The sequence below is a fragment of the Harpia harpyja genome, chromosome 22, assembly GCF_026419915.1.
Source record: "Harpia harpyja isolate bHarHar1 chromosome 22, bHarHar1 primary haplotype, whole genome shotgun sequence".
Lineage (NCBI taxonomy): Eukaryota > Metazoa > Chordata > Aves > Accipitriformes > Accipitridae > Harpia > Harpia harpyja.
Window position 1 is genome coordinate 17,184,858 of NC_068961.1, and position 19,467 is coordinate 17,204,324.

General features: G+C 44.4%; 1 protein-coding gene across 5 annotated transcripts in view; it reads right to left on the minus strand.

Annotated features, from left to right (window-relative positions):
* FHL2 (four and a half LIM domains 2) overlaps positions 1 to 17,566 on the minus strand; it is a 43,888-nt gene extending 26,322 nt beyond the window's left edge. The window contains exon 1 of one of the 5 annotated variants that reach the window (XM_052773738.1): positions 17,281 to 17,566. The gene's annotated coding sequence lies outside the window, so the exon portion shown is untranslated. Of the gene's footprint in view, positions 1 to 835; positions 1,073 to 1,355; positions 1,375 to 17,280 lie in introns of those variants that run through there. The other 4 variants (XM_052773736.1, XM_052773740.1, XM_052773739.1 and 1 more) reach the window with 4 other exon arrangements.
* Between the last annotated feature and the right edge of the window lie 1,901 nt (positions 17,567 to 19,467).

Genomic DNA, 19,467 nt, shown 5'->3' on the forward strand with positions numbered 1-19,467 from the left:
TGTGTGTGTCTCTGTACACAGCAAAGCTGAAATATGCAGATGTCTGGGGAACTAAATAAAAACCGTATCCCTTTACGGAAGTAGAAAGTTTAGAACAGCCATTAATGCAGACAATGAAAGTTAGTATTTCCTTTATTATGTACACAGAGAAATCCATGTTAGACAGCGTACATTAAGGACCTGGGTTATTGTGGCTGCACACACACGTCGGCAGAGAGAAGCACGAAAAGAAGGAATTCAGAGCTATTAATTGGGATTTGCGTTCTAATTTATTTTCTCCACGTAAAAGGAAGAAACGCGATGCTGATGGCTCCCCATTTTTCCCGCACACAATCTGCCCACAGTGTTTTCCCACAAAGAGGAAAAGCTACCTTTGTTTCATGTGCATCTGCTCTTGCTACAGTGCAAAAATGCTCCTTTGTTGAGCTCGGCAGCAGGAGTGTGCACGGAGGTGTAAGGAATCTAAGACCCCAGCTTCTACTTTTTATCACCTCCCCGGTGGATTACACACGCAGCACAATACAGTCATTAAAAATAGTTACACATGAAATGACCCAGCGCCTCATCAGCTCGCTGATGTGTCACTTTACGGATAGACATGCAGCAGTCATTGCTCCGATAAGAAATTTGTCTTTTTCTCCTCTTCACACCCCTCGCTGTGCGCTCAGGAGAAAGGGGGACCGGCAATCTCTCTCCTCGCATCCTTACCCGACAACCCACTGGGGCATTAAAGAACCCTCTCCTCCGCTCCGCACCCTTTGTTTAAAGCGACGCCTTCAAAGATCTATTCCGTGGGTAGTGGGGAGGGAGGGGAAAAAAAGGGATATTTACTTACAGAGCCGTAGCGGGCAGTTAATGTCACCTCCCGGACCAGGGACAGGGGTCACATCCATTAACGAATGTGCAAAGAGCACACCGGCCTGCCTGCAGAGGAGAGCTGTACGGCTAGCCGGGGCTTTCTACTGCCGGCGAAGAGCGGCTCTTCCGACTCCAGCTCTGCAGTCAGTGTGGTGTGGAAGGAGGCTGCTGCCTTCCCCAGCCTAGTGAAACCCCTCTCTATCATTTTACCATATAAGGAGACAAAAGCATCGGAGACACTCATTCTTTTAGGCGCTCTGCAGCTGGCATTCGACACTTTTTCTATTCCAAGGGTGTCGATACTTCCCCCTCCTAAACATCTTGTCTTTCTTGGCCCCCTTCCTAAAATAAGGCTCCCCCTCCCCTCCTCCAGCCTTTGTTTCTCTAAACCCCTGACGCTTATTAATAACGTAGCTTTGCTAAGTCCGAGGGATCGTGCTTTACAGAAGGAAAGGTTTTACAGCAACTCCAGCCCAAACATTTGTAAGGCTGCTCACCTGGCTGAGAGAATAAAGCGTTTGGTTAAATTTGGTATGAGGCTTTACTCGCTTTGGCTGTTTTGCCTGCTGAGACTTAGTGCCTTGCCCAGAGCGGAGTGAAACAAGCTGTCTCTCTTCTCCTTCGCGGAGAGGTGCACATTTTTCTGAGGAGCAAGTGTGCAGGCGTTTCTTTACAAGTGTTTAGAGCCCATTCTTGTTGCTCTCCACCCTTCTTTCTTTCCAAGTTCCCCCATAGTGAGGAGGAAAAAGAAGAAAAGCAGGGGAAATAATTAATGAAACAAACAAAAAAACCCCTCGTGTAAGAGAAAGCCAAAGGAACAGATTGTCTCAGCACATGCTCAGACCCAGTGGAAAGCCCTGCCAGTGGGCACGTGTTAAGAAGAGGGGGAACCATAAATCCTCCTATAACCAGGAACTAATTTTTCTGCTAAAAAATCCAATTTCATCTATCAACGATCCTAGCAGAAACACATTGTGTTAATCAAAACCGTGGGAGATGCCTGCTCTCTGCCATTTGAGGGGTAGGGTGGGGAGGCGATTCAGGGCAATACTTCAGTACTGACTGGTGCTTGGCAAAGGGACGTGCTTTAATTTGAATGCTTTCAACCTTAAGAGAAAGCAGTAGGGTAAAAATGTAAAACCCATTAGCCCGAGACAGCGTTGCTGTTGTTTTGCATCCAGATGATGCACGGTAGTCCAATGTCCTTTTGCATTGGACACCAGGCGGTGATGCAGGCGTGCATATGGGTTGGCTAAGGGTTTTTCCTGCAAAACAAACTTATGCCAGAACCCTCACCTGTACTTTCTGTCCTCTTGTGCACCCAAATGGTACTCAGATTTGGAATGGGGATGAAATGTCAGTCTCAGCTCTATTCAAAACCTACAAAAGCACAGACAGAATAAAATGGTGGGAAAGGGCCATTCCTAGTTCTTCTATAAGGAGCAAAACCTCCTTTACAGAGGTGAGTTATTTTGGTGACCAGCAATGCCCATGGGTCGAGCTGTCTGTCGCTGCAGCCTGTGCAGTTGCGTTTTCAAAACACAGGCATTGTGCCCTGGAGGACTGACCATGGATGTATGGGATTAAGGAGTTTGATTCCATGGCAATTAAAGCTTATTTAAATCAAAGCTGCTGCACTCCCCAGCCACGTGTCCCTGCCTCCTCCCTTGCATTTGCACTGGCACTGGAAGATGAGTTAAACCTGACAGTGAGCAATTTTCGGTGAGCCCTTGAGCTACCATGGAGCTCCACCTATGTCTTGGGAGAGCTGCTGGTTGGGCTTCCAGCCCCATCACCAGCTTGCTGGATGCCCTTGGACAAGACATTGCATCTCTCTGTTCTTTAGTTTCACTGTTTGTAAATACAGAGCTGAGGACAGGCAAACTCTTGTGTGGGTTGTTAGCAAATTTACAAAGGACTAGTTAGTGCACAAGAATAACAATATGATGTTTCTTTCTTTTAGATTAAATTATTGCACAGTGACAACAATAATAATTAATTTCCATCTTAGTTACTGTTCTTACCTCAGCTCTGATTTAGAAGTGCATGTAAAGAAGAAAAATGGGCCCTGAAGGTGATTAGATTTGGGCTATTTGAGTCAGTTTATTTCCAAACCTTTCTAAAACAAATTAAATATTCCAAATGTGTTATTCGATTTTTTCAATTTCCATGATACTTTAATTTCCCTATCTGTCCATTGACAGCCACTACAGCAACTCTGCCAGACATTTTTTGATGTGACCTGCTGGAATACAATACAACTGTTTTCCACAATTACAAGTTAAAATATATACCGGCTCCAGCTGAAATGGTTTAGTTTAACTGTTGCAGGTCATGGGTTGACTTTAGGAAGATAAGATCGGTTTTGTCTGATTTAATCTAACATCTCTGACTCTTCGAAGGCAGAAGAGCCTCTGCCAATTTTAAACCCAATGATTTGTGTGCTTACTCCGGGACTTGATGCTCAGCAGCCACATCAAGACTGCATGGAGCTGTGAAAGGGATGGAGGAGCTCCTTGCCCATCCCATGATGTGGTGTATGCACTCCATCAAACACTACTAGGCATGGCAGGGGCAACATCTGACCTCTTACCCTCCTTCAGTGGGTCTACCCCTGCTCACTTCAACTTCTTGTCTGATAAGTACATATTCATCAGTAATTGGCAAAACCCCCCACACTCTCTTTCCCACCAGCATCAAATCCACCGAGGGGAAGAAAACCAATTTTTCTTAATGATAATTAAGGAAAGGGAGATGGGGAGGAAAGAGCAGGGGCTTTTTTCACTGGCAAATTTAATGTTTCAGTGACCCACGTTTGGGGTTTTTTTTGTTGGTTTTTTGTTGTTGGTGGTGTTTGTTTTTTTTTTAAACTTCATTTGTTCTCTGATTAGCCCAGCACAGATCAGCCATCTTCAAGGCTTCAGAGGAGACAATGTGATGAAAACAGGGGGCAATGCTTCTAATAGGGTGCCTACATTTAAGGTTGAAAGTACAAGTACCATTCAGTGCCATCCTGCGATTTAGAAACATACCCTATGGCTCATATATTTCTCATCTATGTAGCATTTATGTAGCACATATTGCTTGTTCTTCAGTGGCCTGTGTGCTTTAACAGGTTTAATTCTAATGTGGGGAAGGCCATACCTCACATGTGGGAAACAAGATGGAAAAAGTATCATTTTCATAGCAGGACTTCTCAATGATTTTACTAATCATTTAGAAATCTCACTTCAGCTACGGGGTTGATGCCAGAATAACTACCATTTCAGCACTTATCTCCTTTGCAGGCTGAAAAGAATGAACAAAGAAAAATATTGGAAAGAGACAGCTGGAAGTAGAATATTTCCTTTTCCCCCAGTTTGAGTCACAGAGAAATTTAATGTTTCTAAGAGAGCAGGGGAGGTGGAGAGCTACACTTTAAGGTTTGAAAATGGCTAAGCTACTGACTGATTCCTTCCACCACTATTTTATCCTGGAAACTGTTAAGTTACTTTATCAGAATTCAGCAAATCCCTTTCTGATGCTGGAACCTGTATAATACAAGCTTCCATTAAACACGAGAGGGTGCATTTAGAAGAACTTCTATTTTTGGCACTACTGCTTAGGAAGTAGTATAGACTCATGCAGACATTGCATTTTAGTTCATTAAACCTAAAATAACAGCCAGGTAATATTATTTTTTTCTGAAATTTCATTCTCATAAGATGTTCTCAGATATGTAGTTTTTCCCCAAGCCTATGAGGAATATGCGAAGGGTAAACAGATATTTTTGGTGTGTATTTTCTCTCCCCATTCCATCTCCCAGTCACAAGGCTTTATGCAACATTCTGGTCTTCCTTTCTTCCCTTAGGTGACTAGACCCTTGAGTAGAAACACTCAGCAAGTAAGAAGTATCAGAGTTTCATAGACTCTGATGAAGAAATGATGGATACTTTTGGACAATCCATTAAAACCCCTGCAGCCAAGGCAGATAAGGAACTTTACATGAAATGAAAGTCTGTCTGCTTTGGGTTGATGCAAGACTTCTTTTATTTTTGGGAGGGTGTTTAGTCTAAATCAATGTGAAAAGCTTAGTGTTTTAGAAACTCCAATCTCATCTGGAAAAAAAATTTTTCCATGTTTGCTTTCTTAATGTGTTTGAATAGTTTTCACATACAGTCTTAAACAATTTCCTCTAGTGCATTTAGAGAAAGGTGCCATGGCTTAGTAGCACTGAAGAACTTCTGGTTTTGTATAGGAAAAGTTATGTTCAGAAGGATAATAAATATATAGCCATGTGATAAGATAGATGATACTGACTCAAATTCAAGGCTGTTTCTGTGATAACATGATCTGGGATGGAGCTGAAAGCAGTTTAGACCTTTATGGTCAGTTTGAACAAAAGATTTTGTTCAGTGTTTAAAGTCAGTCAGGACCTCCTTTTCTATGCAGTTAGCCCCAGTTTCATTCAGAGAAATCTATCTCCTGAAAAAGATGTCTCAAAGGGAATGTGGCAGTGAGACACCGGTCAATATTTGGTCTGCCACGGTCTATGTAATTGCACCTATGCCCCTTTCTCCATGGACAGTTGAGGTGCAGAGATGGTTTGCAGTGGATGACCCAGGCAGAAAGACAGCTACGTCCCCGCTGCTGCTGCTTTCCTCTCTCTCAGCTATGGAGACAAACAGCTCTTGACGCTAATGAAAGGTGGGGCATGAATAGAGGGGATCAAAGGGGAGAAGAGTAGTGGTGCTTGAGGAAGGAAGGGACAGAACACACCAGAGAAAGCTTCAAGGAGCAAGCCAGGAACTGGTCTCCACTAAGGAAAATCCTTCTTGGTGATGGTTGAATTTTCAACAGCTTGGAAATCTGAGGGACCACATTACAGGACTGGCAGGTCCTTCACTGGGCAAGCAGCATTGTCAGAAGAGACATCCCAGGTCCTCATGGATTAAAAGGAGCCATAAAAGCCATCAAGGGATAAAGGAAGCCGCTCAAACATTTCTCCAAGCAGCAGGTGTCTGTGCCATGTGGGCCAGCCACCCTGGAGAGCCCTCACCAGGCTGCTGACCAAGTGAAGAAGAAATCATGACGAGTTGTAATGAAGTGAGTGGAAAGCAACCATTCTTGTTGAATATAGTCTTCTCCTTCCCTACTTTCCCAACCATTCTTTCTCTTTCTTTCCTCCCACTAGAGAACAGATGGTGCCTCTACTTTTAAGGAAACCGAAGTGAAACCTTTTCGTCTGTGCCATCCTCACCCCTCTTTGGACTCTAAGCATTCCCTAACCCCCTCGGCTCCATAGTTTGTTCATCTGTAAACAGGGATAGGGAGCCTGGTGTCACGTCTTTGGAAGTGCTTTGGGATCCAGAGACAACCTCTGACAAGAGGTGAGTGGTTTTTAGAAACAGTGACTCTAAATGAGGATAGTGCAGAGACCTATGCGGAGGAGCTCTTGCTTCTTTCCTTTCCTCTGGATTCAGCTCGATTGCCATGTGGGGCCCTGAGTATGACAGATGGGAAGAGGCTTTTGGGTTTCCTACCCCTGCGGGTGGAACCTGGGATGTCAAATTACTACAGAGTTTGTAGTAATTGCTGGTCTTCTGAACTGGCAAATACTACCCCTTAATTTAGGATTTATTCATTTTAGTATAATCGTGATTTATGGTTCCCTGTTTTAGACACATGAAACAAGCACACTGTGATTGTTCCAAAAAAACTAACCGCTCTGTGTTTTTGGTAGCACAAGAGACACGCAATTCTGTACAAAATAGCTCACGTACCTAGTATTCCCTGCAGTGTTCCCAGCACACTCCAGTGTTTTTAGGCAAAGTCCCCTTTCCAGAATCCTCCCCCTCCCCTCCTCCACTGCTCATGGCTTCTTCTCCAAAACCTTACTTGTGTGTGAATAATTTCCTTCTGCTCCCCTTAATGCTTTTTCTGCCTGCATCCCTGACATGTTTTACGGCCCTCTAGAAACAGTCAACAGCAACGTTTGTAACTGCTATTTCCCCTTATCAGCCAGCCAGGGGCCCAGGGAGCTTCTGAGGAAAGAAAGGTTTTTAAAATCGAGCAGTTGGCGGACACCTCAAGAACTTACCTAACTCATTTCCAAGGCAGGAGTGACGACATATAACTTGTTCCTGTCTAAGCTACCCTTAAGGATTAACATTAGGACTCCACAACCTCCAAAGTCAAAAAAGCGTAAGTTTTGTCAGTCCAACACAGACAGCAGAAAGAAAGAAAAAGACACTCAGACTAGAGTTTTCAGTCTAGCATGAGTGCTTGTAAATGATGACTAGTGTCAGGCAGAACCTGTAATTTGTAGGTATTCAGATCATGCCACAGCAATGTGAAAATCATTGAGCAGAAGGGTTCCTCCAACTCGTTATCCTGTTCTTGGGGTCTAAGAAGTGTCTTGGGAAGAAAATGAAAATAGCCTGTAATGATACCTCCTCATAATACTCTCCCAGCCTCCAACAACTTTTGGCTCAACCTGGGATTTCTCAGCCTGGAGGCAGTATCCATACTGAATATCACTTCCATGAACTTGCACGGTTCCCTCCTGATCCCACGAAGGGAAATTCACAGTTTCCTGCAACAGGTAGCTCTACTCTATGTTGTTGAAGAACCTTCTCCTTGTGTTCATTTTGAACGTGTTACCCACTAGCTTCATCTGATGCCTCCTAGATTTTACACTTGCAGAGATAATGAGCAACTGATCTTTATTCACACTTTACAGGCTGCTCATATCTTTGTCAATCTTTATCATATCTCCCCTCAGCCATCTTTCTCCTAGGCTGGACTGACCCAGCTGACCTAGTCACTCTGTATGACAGTTACTCCCTGTACTGTCTTTTATCATCCTTCTCCAAATTTTTTCCAATATGACACCTTACTTTGTCAGATGAAGTGGCCAGAACTTTAACATTCAACACGCTTCTTGGCTGCTTTTGAGCACTGAGGAGGGTTTTTTTGTAAACCTGTATAACCCCCAAATTTCACACCCAGGTGGTCAGCTCAGAACCATTACTTTACAGCTAAAGTTACATTTTTCCCCATGTGCACTGCTTTATGCTTATCTACATTCAGTTTAAGATGCTCTTCCAGTGTCTACTCATCCTGTTGCCTAAGATCCTTCTGTTTCTCAGTCTTAGTAGAATTTCTGCTATTAATCTCCTATTAATCTCTTTTTACTGCAAGAACGGCCTGTTGTCTTTCAACCAATTTTATGCAATCCATGCAAAGATCTTCCCTCTTATCCTGTGGCTGCTTGCAGGTTTTTAAGGGTGTTTGGTGAGGACCCTTGGTGAATACATGGAAAAGTACAAATAAGCAGATGCTGCCAACCAAAGATCTCCTGTATCTGCATGCTTCTTATCATCTTACAGGAACCTGATGGATTTGTAGAGCATGATTTCCCTTTACAGAGCTGTATTGAATTTCTCCCAATGTATCATATTTATCCATCTTCTCTACCCTGCATAGTAATTTCTACTAAATTTATCAAACTTACCAGGCTCTAATTTCCCCAGTTTCTCTTGGAACCATTTAAAAAGGCTGGCACTGTATTAGCTACTTTCAGGTGCTCAGTTCTAAGTCTGTTTTAAATAAGAGGCCATGCACTATTATTATATCAGTTAATTCAACCTTTAGATTTCTTGGGTGAACACCATCTGGTTCTAACATTTTCTTCCTATTCATTTTGTTTATTTGTTCCATACCTCTTCTACTGACACTTCAGCTTGAAATAGATCTTCTGACGATCCCCATAAGGAACTGTTCTGCTGTGGGAAGCTCTCCAAGTTCCTCACAGTGAACACAGGAGTAAAAAAATCTGATTTAGTTTTTTCTGTTACAGCCATCTCTTCCCTGAGGACTCCTTTTGTACCCTGTTTATGTGTTGGCCCTATCGTTCCCCAAACCATTCAACTTGCCTTGAATTCAAAAGAAGCATACAGCTGCAGATCACTTCCCAGATTACTTCAGGCTCCTAATACTTTGATGTAAGTAGAAACAGTCGCCCTCTCCAATCTGAATATGACTGGGGACGTCCTGTTTTGCAGAAAGATCCTTCTATATGGCAACAGTTATTTTTCTGCTCAACCACTGTTTGTATATACTACATATGAACTGAGAGGGTCTGAGACGTAGGCTCAGACATATATTATGATTGAAAATATGAGCTTACATTGTGCACTTTGAAGTAGAGTCCTTGCTATTGATCCTCTTAGGTCTGTGCTTACTTTGAACTCTGTAAGTGCTCAGGCCCTTTAAATAATAGGATTAAAGCAATCTTCTAGCTGCTGATGTGAATTTCATGTCTAACACTTCACATAGAGCTGAAAAAATATACCATCCATTGTCAGCCTGATAGACATATGGATTGTGTTTGTCCCTGCCAAGTTTATATTCACATGGCTGTCTAGTGGAGTTGCTGTCTTAATGCAAATGAAATTCAAATGTTGTGAGTAAAGCGAAATAGAGGCTTGTAACAATGGCTTGTCTTGAAGATAATGTGTCTTCTGCTGGAAGATAAGTAATTGTTTTGAATCATTAGAGAGGAGTCAGAAATCACATTATGAAGCAGAGCTAGTCCTTTCATTTATCTCTAATGGCTAACCATAAAGTCTAGCGAGTCCTTGCTGGGTTACTACAATACAAATGTCTTTCTTTCTTACACAACTGAGCACTGCCCGCCTGGCTGGCTGCTCCCCAAAGAGCACCCGGTCCACAGTGATGCTGGCTCTTCCTTATATCCAGTAGGATTTCCAGGAATCCAGACCCATCATTTGCAAGGAAGAGTTCCTAACACTTGGTTGTCCAGAAAAAAATGCAGAGAAGAGGCTGGCTTGCTGTTGGAGTGAGTCCAGAGGAGGGCCATGAAGATGATCAGAGGGCTGGAGCACCTCTCCTGAAGCTGAGAGTTGGGGTTGTTCAGCCTGGAGAAGAGAAGGCTCCAGGGAGACCTTATAGCAGCCTGCCAGTACTTAAAGAAGGCTGGAGAGGGACTTTTTACAAGGGCATGTAGTGATAGGACAAGGAGTAATGGCTTTAAACTGAAAGAGGGTAGATTTAGGTTAGATATTAGGAAGAAATTCTTCACTGTGAGGGAGGTGAGGCACTGGAACAAGTTGCCCAGAGAAGCTGTGGATGCCCCATCCCTGGCGGTGTTCAAGGCCAGGTTGGATGGGGCTTGGAGCAACCTGGTCTACTGGAAGGTGTCCCTGCCCATGGCAGGGGGGTTGGAACTCGATGATCTTTAAGGTCCTTTCCAGCCCAAACCATGCTGTGATTGTCCAGCAGCAGACACAGCACTGGCAGGCAGCAGAAACTTCACTTGCAGGATAGAGCAGAGGAAGACTTGGGAGGAAGGCAGGCTGCTCTGCTTGGGTGCCCACAGTTCTTCTACAGCCACGCTCACGCTGCTTCTACGTGAGCCTGCCGGCTTTCTACATGAGCATGCCTCGGATGTGGAGCTGTTTGCTATTTCCTTTAGTAAGCTGCATATCTATGTGACATTTTCATTTGTAAGGGCAGGGGGAAAATGCAGAAAGGAGGCACGGCTCTAGGTGCTTGGGCAGGAATCCAGGCTGAGAGTCTGGTCACAAATCCTGTCCCAGCAGCCGGCACAACCTCCTGTGTAAGCGAACCCTAACCCGTTCCAGGCACGATGAGCTGGATGTGCCCGTGCCTTTCACGTGCTAGGTCTCTACTAACTCAGCCTCTCTCGTTCAGCAAATGAGGAAACCATTACCAAAAGCAGGCAACTGGGTGGGGTGGCAGACTCCGATAGGAAGCAATGATAAGGGGGCTGGGAATGGCTAGGACAAAGGGAAGACCATGCATGGACCCAAATGATCCCCAGCACGCAAGCTGGGTGCTCCTGCTCATGGTGGTGGGAGAGGGCGGCCTGCCCACACCACCCCTGCGTGCGCATTTTGCCACTGGAAGCAAAGCAAGGGCTGCTGAGAAGAAAAGGATGGATGAACAAACTCTCCTTGCATACTGCCATCTCCTTGTGCCAACGACAGGGAGATCTTCTCAGGGTGACCGTATTGCCCATTCCTCTGGCCCCGCTGCCTTCCCTGCCTGCATCTACAGCAGCAGCTTGTGTTGACCCAAGCACAGCAGAGGATGGACCACACTGTTCAACCGTAAGTGCAGCCCCTGGTCTGGTTGAGCCCAAAGCCCCCGTTGCTCTCCCAAGGGGTCTCTGGCATGGCCCAAGGGCTGGCCTGCCCGAAGGACCGCTCCTAACAGGAGGGTGGATGTGTCCATCTCGTTTTTTCCTGATAAGACAGTACAACTGTATGGACACCAGCTGTGCCATGCTAGTTGGCCTCAGGACCAGTATCTTGTTATAAATCAAAATGTTTCTGAGACAAAACTAGCTAACAGAGAAACATGACAGTAGATCAGGTCTACCTATTTTCCACACGGATGTCCTTAGAAAACTTGTTCCTGAGATTTCTATGGTTTGGTTCACGTAGTCTGTTCCTCTGTCTCATGCACCATTTGTTCCTCAGGCTCAGGAGAAAGCCTTTGTGGCCCACTCTAGTCCTTTCTTGAATGCTTTGCTGCTTATGGTTCTGTGGTTCCTTGGTCTTCAGACCTGGTGGAGCGTGGATGCAAGATCCTTGAAACAGACAGTTTTGCTGGTTGTTTTTCAAGTGTGTGCTGGGGGGCCAACATCTACAACCACTGTCTTTCTCACTTGTGTCTGCCTGCAAATCTTAAGCAGAACAATATGTCTTTTTATGGTGCACATCATATATTATGTTTGTGTAATCGAGGCCATGTAATTATACCCTCTGCTTAGCCACCAGTATTCCACAGCAACAAATAACTGTATCCTAAGACACTAATTGCGCTAATAAATCTAGATCCTCCTTAGGTTATGAATCTGCAAGTTACTGAACTGCAAGACTTAAGTAAGATGACATTACAAATAACACCATGGCTTTATTGAAGGTTGTGGTCTACAAAGAATTGTGAATATTATTACCACGAAGCTCAGACATGTTTCTGCAGCCAGTCTTGGAAGCCTCAGAGTAAAACTCTTGCTGAATTTGATGAGATGGAGGGTGAAACAGTTTACAAATGAACGACCTTCTCCATCCTGATAAGACGTTCCAATTGTCTTTTATAATAGGTTGTTTATAATGATTGAATATTTTCCCATTGATTGCCTAACAAACAAACTTACATAAGTACCTTCCACTATTAGGAAAAGTTCTGTTCTTCTTCTTATTTTAAACGGTCAGTCTAAAATGAGCGGCAACCAGTGTCCTAGCTGGTTGATTGTCATTGTTACCACAGTCACGCTGATGCTTTTCAGAAGCAGTTCAGTAAAAATAATTAGGAATACATGTCTAACTCATAGCATCAGATCAAGAAAGTACCAATCTCATGCAAAACCTCTTCTTTCCATTCAGGATTTCTATAAAAGACTGTTAACATTTCCATTGCAGTCTCCAATTTTTCAGAGACCTTCAACTTTGCACAAAAAGGTGCATTGGATTGAAAGTTTTTCACATAATGTTAGCTGAAAAGACTATAGCCATTACAAATTTTCAAATAGGTTTGTGTCATTTTCTCCCTGCAGATGAGAATGGATGGTCTAGAAAGCCATCATTGTTCTGTCCCTCCTCCTAAGTTTCTATGCTCTTTCATAACCCTTCACTCCTGAATAAACTCTTTCACACCCTTTTGTTTTGAGAGGCAAAGTCATTTCTGCAGACTATTGCTCTCTGTTACAGTCCCACCAAGCAAGGAAAAATTCCTAACAAAATATTTCCACTTTCTACACAGGTTCTTGTTTCCACCAGCAGCACTTTCCATTCACAGGACATGCTCCTTCTGTGCTCTGGGTCCCACTTTGCACCTGAAGCAGACTTTCAAGAGTTCCTACAGCACCAGGATAGCCTTGGTTCAACTCATGAATCTCCAGAGAATGGTCCCCCCTTGCTTAATTGAGCAGACCTGGACATAACATCCCACGTGTTGGCGAGAGGATTTTTAAGGCAGATGAAAGGAAGAGAGGGGAGGGTCTCTCCAAGACTTATTTCTTGGAGCCCTACAGCCTGCTGATCCTCGCTGCACTTCAGCACTTGAGTCTGCCCTCAGATCTGGCCCTTACTTCTTTCTGAATTAGGAAAAAGTGCTACTTTTCTCCCCTAAAAGGATGTCGAGAGAAGAAATACTTGATGATATGAAATGCGGGCCATACGAGTACGTAACACACAATGTGTTTAACCTGTGCTCATGCGAATTCCTGAGCTGGGGCTTACACCCAGAAGTTGAAAACTACAACAAATAGAGTTTATTCTGATAGCTTCCTCTCTTTTATTGTTCTGTACCAGGAGTGCCATGATATACAGCGTTGGCACGTCTCTCTTTTTGTATTATAATCGGTGTCCTAAGCCCTTGAGTGTCCTGCTGCCTTCTGTACCGTTGCAGTCAATGGACTTCATGCATAGGAAATTAGGATACTCAGCATTTAAAAAATGGGATAAATGACAGAATAATGGGCTTCTGTGTGGTGGTATCTGTGGATTGTAGGTATTCCTGTTTTCGTATGGTAATCTCTAGGCTTGGCAGGCTTTGCTTCCCTAGCTGCAGACTACCAAAAAGGAGCACTAGTCAATGTTACCTACTTCCCTCCAACAGAAAGCATGCAAATTTCTAGTGAGACTTTGGTGAAAATCCGTTAAGCTTGACGGGGAATATGCTGATCTGGCTTTGTTTATGAAGTGTGTGAAACAATTTCTGTTCCCATGTCTGTGCCCATTCTACTCCCATGACAATGTGGTTTGATAGTGTGCTTATTTTCCTTTTTTAAAGGAGAGTTTTCCTCTCATTTGTTGAGGTATGGAAGTTTCACAGAGACAGCAGGAAAAAAAAATATTATAAAAGAGAACCTGCACAACTGGCTTCACACAAAATGTTGCTGGAAAGATAAAGTGAAATTGGGAGAAAATATTTTTTCTTCTAGCTCTTTCAGTTTTACTACTTGGTGGCATGTGTTAATGGTAGCCAGTAAATCAACCTGCAGCAGAAACTTTTTGAGTTTTATGAAGTTGATAGATTCCCTTAAAAGGTGTATGGTAGTGCTCCTTCCATGTTTGTGTCAGAGTGAGCTGAGCAAAACCAGGCAGAATTGCTCCAACTGCTTTCAGAAAAACTAGGACTCTGTGTAATATGACCTATGCTTCTCAAAGCTAATCAACGTTAGATGACGAACATTGTTGAAACAGCCTGAGACTTATCAGCATGAAACTGTACTCACTGTGATATAAAGCCAAAGATAAAATACTGCAGCCAGTAATAATTCATCTCACTGAAAAACAACTGTGTCAGGGTGCCTGTGCTCTGGTTAGACAATACACAGCTACAAAAAAGGGAAAACTGGTAAGGGAAAATGTGAAAATGCGCTTTGGTGGTGCAAAACTACACAAGTTTGGCACTACTAAAATTAGAAGGAAAAGGAGATCTGAGCTTTGCTAATTATCAGTGGATGTTTCTAAGAAAAATCCCATTGATTTCAGCGGGGCCAGGATTTCACCCCCAAGTCAGTATTCACATTCCCTTCCTTCTCTGGTTTTCTTCCTTTTAAAATGGCCTTTTTCATTTTCTGTATTAAAGAAGTGTTTGAATGAGTCTGCCCCCTCCCAGCCTCTTGCCAGCTGCAATCAAAGGTCTGCCTTGTTCTGATGGCTTGCTGTTTGGAAGGGAAAAAGTAAAGTTATTCATCCATTAATCATATTTTCAAATGCTAGGTAAGAATAAAGCATTATTGTTGGAAAGACTGCCTTTAGAATGGGTTCATTTGGGGAACAGGCTTTGGGTCTTTTTGTTTTATTTCACTTTTAAATTCAAATCTAGTGAAAAATCCCTGCATTAGTATGTATGTTCCTGCATTTTTTTTAAGCCAAAGATCTTTGGCCAAAATATTTTTTTAAAAAAACCCTAATGTTTTGCTGCACATGATTGGAATGCTGCTTCTGCTTCTTGTTTTTAAGAGGGGATACTGTCAATACACCAGTGGCGATACTTTAACACTAAGTGCCCAGCCAGAACGATTTTGTTATTTTTATTGTTTTAGCCTGAGGCTTGGATGATAGACAAAGAATTTGAGGACATGAGAAAATTTCTAGTATGGGAGAAGTGAGACTACTCTATAAAAAAATATTTGTTTTGTACATGATTTCTTTATTGCACAATTTACTGCGGAGGCACATCAGTTTAGCTTAATAGCAAGATTTTGGAAAAAACAGACCAAAAGGGGCAGTGGGTCCGGCTAAGGCAGCAGCCAGCTCCCGCTGGTGGCCTGCTAGGAGTCAATGCTGTGCTCTCTGGTGGGACGAGCTACCTTTGGGCTCCAGCCAACTTACCAAACTCATCTCCCCAGTGCTGGGGAGCAGAAGATCGGAGCTCTGTGCAGATCTGAAGAGAGCAGACCACGGTCAAGTGGCGGGACTGTTACTGCTGGAGAGCAGAGAGACATGCTGAGATGCCGGCTGCGGTGTCTGAAGACTTTAAGCCTTCCAAGGCATCCATGCAGGGACAGTAACCCTTGAGATAAGATAGGTGTGTGTGCAGACAATTTGGCATTTTACGTGCCTTTTTTCTTCCACTTAAGTTATGTGCTGTTCTTCACAGGTAAGGTGGAACAAGCTTGTTCCTAAGCGTGCTGTCTCAGCGCTATCTACGCTGATGGGCAGAGCCCCCACCAGCGTAAGCCTGGAGCGCTCAGCCAGACAAGATATGTTAGCTGAGGACGTCCACCATGGCAGTGGGTGAGGTTGGACACATGGGGTGACCCTCAGAGGCCGTGGCTGTACTCATAAATCAAACAGGACCGCAGGATGCTCCCAGGCACTGAGACCCAGTCAACCACGCTGGTCGGTTGTCCAGATTCCAGCTCGGGCTCTCCTACCTGGGCACGGCTTGGGAGAAAATCCCATCCCTAGGACATGTTTTGCATGTGGCCACTTGGTTTCAGAGGCCAGGAGTGTGTAATGGCCCGGGCACGGCCCCAGGGCCGCATCTCCCATGGGAGCATCGCCGGGCATATCGCACGCGTTGCCATGATAGAGCCCGAGAGACTGCCCGGGGACAGGACCCAACTTCTCCACGGCCACCAGCCTGATCAGCACCTGGTGTAAACACCCACCTCTCAGCTAAAGTCGGTGGATCTCCAGCAGCTTTGGACCAACTAAAGACCTACCCTTTTGCCTCTGAAAACCTCACTTAGGGACTGAGCCCAATCCCAACCCCTTTGAAGTGAGTTGACCTTTCCTACAAGCCTTGGCTTTGGGTTAGGTCTAAGGAGTCCTGCTCCCCAGGGGTGCCAGGGATTTGTGATCCTGTCAAAGCCCGTGGAGCAATGGTTGCTCAGCATTTTGAAAAAAAAAAAAAGAAAAGTCTTCTTTCATTTAATTTCCTAAATAATGGAATAGTAAACAAACTCTGGCGAAAAATGTAATAGCTTTAGTTCTCGGGCTAAAAGTAAATTAATATTTCTTACCTTTGTGTCATACTTTGTGATCCTTGGATTAAAAAGCCTTTCGTTACAAGAATGTTTATATTAAAAATGCCTGTGTAAATGCATCCAAACAAATGTACACACATGCACAAACAATCTTATTTTTCCAAAGAGGTCTTCTTTTATTGGCTTCATTTGAAAATTAATGCTCTCATGAGATGAGGTTAAAAGTAATTTAATGTAACAATAGCCTGATAATTGGCATTTGGCAGTTATTGCTAATGCTATTTTACAGGCTAGTTCTGATGAATTCCTGCTTTGACACCCAGTTATGTTTCGGTGCTTCACTTTCTTTTCCCTTTTCACACAGCTGCTGTAATCCATAACAAGTGATTGTTTAAACACGAAATCAGCAAGCATCGCCTGTAATTTGCCTTTCTTTCTTTCATGGCCATTAGGAAATGGTCTGAAAGAGGAGAAAAAAGTAAAATGTTCCTTCTGTCCTCTTTTTTTTTCACTATCTATTCATTTCCCAAATATTCATCATAAAGTAGAAAATGCTGATAGAGAAAAAAAAAAAACAACCTAATCAAAAGCTTTCTGGCTGAAGTCATTCAGTTTGCTATTCAAACAGGAAAGTGTCTATAGTTAGACATGGTTGTGTTCCTTGAGAACATGAAAACATGACAGCGTATTATTAGTGCAGAAACTAAAGAGCAGCTGTTAGTTAGCACCTGGTTCCCAACAGCAGACTGGAAATACAAAGAGACACGCTCTGTATGTGCCCTGGCAGCAAGAAGGGAACAAACATCTTAAAATCCACTCTTCCCCTAAGAAAGCAGCGCTCCCCTCAGGATATCTACCCAGAGCCCTGAGAAATCATTGCAAAGGGAAAGCGAAAAGGAGAAAAAGGCCCAAAGGACGGTGAAAACCAAACCAAGGCACTGCCTTACCTTGCTGCAGCTCGGTGCTGCCTCTGCTCGTGAGTCTGCGAACGGGAGAGGACGGGGACTCGCTGCTTTATCGAATTGCCCAAACTCTGTGTTTAGTAATTAGGCTGTTAGGCGTTTGTGCTTCGGATGAGCTATAAATATAGTCTCTCCAAAGTACCAGCCATCCGCAGGAGATAAGGACCGCAGCACCTCTGCGCTACCAGCCTTTTAAGGCTTCGTAGCTACAGCGGTATGAAGAAAGGGCTGCCGAGCTCCTGAGCAGCCCCGGCCCTTCGCTCTGCTCCGTTTGAGAGTGCCTGGTCTTAAAATACACTCACCTGCTGCAGGGAGGTCCTGCGAGGGACCCCAAGGAGCCGGGCGATATTTCAGGGCTTGGTATTTTGGCTGAGCTATGAGCAACTCTAATTTCTCAATCAGATTAGCTGTCAGGGCTCCGGGATTGACAGAAACACCTTAGGAAATGCCGACTGCTTTGCAGATCTAACAAACTCCAGCCGCCCTTCGCCTGCCTGTCTGTCCATCCCAGGTGTGCAGCCTTGTTGCAGGGGAGCCCGTGCCTCGTGTCCTGCCTTGTTTTACCCCCGCACCTCCTCGTGTGGGGAACGGTAGTGCCCGTCCTCCCATTCCACAGCAAAAACCACGGCGACTTTAGAGACTAGCCTGAGGTCACGAAATAAATCCGCGTGGGCAGCGGGGCCGTAGCTCAGGAGCGAGCTCGCCGCCCGGTGTGACGCCGGGTGAAGAGGATGCTCGTACATGGAAGGAGCGAGAGATTAGAGGTGGAAAAAAGCTTTTCCAGCAGCTCCCGTGGGCAGTGTCTTGCTGGCTTTGGAGGAAAACGTGCCCGAGCAAGGCTCAGCGCAGAGCGGGGGGTTACAACCTGCCTACCTCCTTGCCAGTGCTGGGTCCTGCTCTGCATTTCAATGTACTTCTGCAGAGAAAGCTGCGGCAGAGACACAGCCCTTGATATGAAGTTGAACTATTTTAAGGTGTTTTTTTTAAGAGGAGGAAAAGGAAAATCTCTCTTTATGACAGGGAGGTGAAGAAATAGCAGTGGGCAGCCTCCACGTACAGGCAAATGACTCTCTTTTACACAGCAGCATACTTCTCTGAAGAAGTACTGTGCTGTTGAACTGAGATTGCCAGTTGTTCCTCCTGCTGACCGAAGCAGGAGTATTTGCTGAGGGATTTGATTTCTTTGCTGGGTTTATTTATTACTTCCACGGTCCTAAAGAACCCCCCATTCCCTTAATCTCTCTCTTCTCTTCAGAGTGCCGGTCGAGCAATAGTCTTTAGGAGACAGCGTCACCTCCCAGCTTGTCTCAGCTCGTTTGGATAGCAAGCATGGGTCAAGCCCTGGAGACTGGATACTAACACAAACATGTGCCAGGTTTTCTGACATGACAAACTGATTTATGGTTTGACATGGAGCCCAGTCAGGTTTTACGGTTTTAACTCCAAGCCAATGAGAAGTTGGCATCTGAAGGGTTCATCCTAACATAAAAAAGCTCGTAACAGCACGTCCTCGGCCCCTGCCAAGCAACATGATTTGACAGCCTGAGTCAAGTCTCTTGGAACAAATGACTTTCACACATCTCCTTTTGTCCACGCAGAAATGCCCAGCTTCCAAGCACCGTGGATGAGGAGCGTGGCCTAGAGACTTAAGTTAGGGAGATAAGAGAAATATCCCACAGATTCCTGATGAAAATATTGTTCATCCTAGAGCTAGCGGTCTTTTGCCACATGTTCCTTTAGCTACCATGTAAACAGCTCTTTCTCACTTCCCAGAACAATAAACAGTTATGAAAAGCTGTATAAGCAGCAAAAATGTGGTAGTTAGGACTTATGTTTGGACAGCTCTGGAAAGCCTCAACCTTTTCATGTTAGCCATTTTTTTTGTTTGCATGATGCAAAGGTCCGGTGATGTTGTAGAAACAACCTGGATAAAAGATGGTTGTCCCCAGCCCAGGATGTTCTGGGCACGAACGACATGTTTAATCCCCAGGTGTCAGCCCGATTACAGAGCACATTTGGATCTGGTGTAAACATTGAGCAACTGGGGACCAGCTTGGGGTAAAGGTGGCCTCCCCTAACTACTTGGGAAGGTGGATTACAGATCTGTTAATGCAAACAGTACTGCTTTTCTCGCTGAAAAAAAGCAAATGTCCTGTAAAGCTGGTTGCCCCC